This window comes from Orycteropus afer, unplaced genomic scaffold (genome assembly GCF_000298275.1).
Source record: "Orycteropus afer afer isolate SDZICR_OR568_19922 unplaced genomic scaffold, OryAfe1.0 scaffold00006, whole genome shotgun sequence".
In the NCBI taxonomy this organism is placed as follows: Eukaryota; Metazoa; Chordata; class Mammalia; order Tubulidentata; family Orycteropodidae; genus Orycteropus; species Orycteropus afer.
Genome location: NW_006921593.1, coordinates 10851719 through 10852111, shown reverse-complemented (window position 1 = coordinate 10852111; position 393 = coordinate 10851719).

Genomic DNA, 393 nt, shown 5'->3' with positions numbered 1-393 from the left:
GGTCAATGACATGAGGCAAAGTATATGTGAACTGCTGTATGAAAAGTGAATTTACTCTGTAAATCTTCACCCAAATCCTAATAAAAAAAAAAAAAATTAAAAAAAAAAAGTTTGTTAAAGAAATGATCATGATGTATCTATTTGCAACAAAACATTTGACTTTTCAACAGCCTAGTTCAGTGACATGTTCATCATGTTGTTCAAATGTCACCTTTAATCATCAGTGTCCCTCCCACTTGAGGGCACACTTTTCCCATTCCCGGGCTTGGTGGTAGGCCCAGGGACCCCTAAGCCACGGGCAGTGGAGCCGAGATGCTGAGCCAGGACGGCTGCTCATTCGGTTGCTCTGCCCGCACCTGGGCCTGACGCAGGCTGCATGGGATCTGGTCAGGG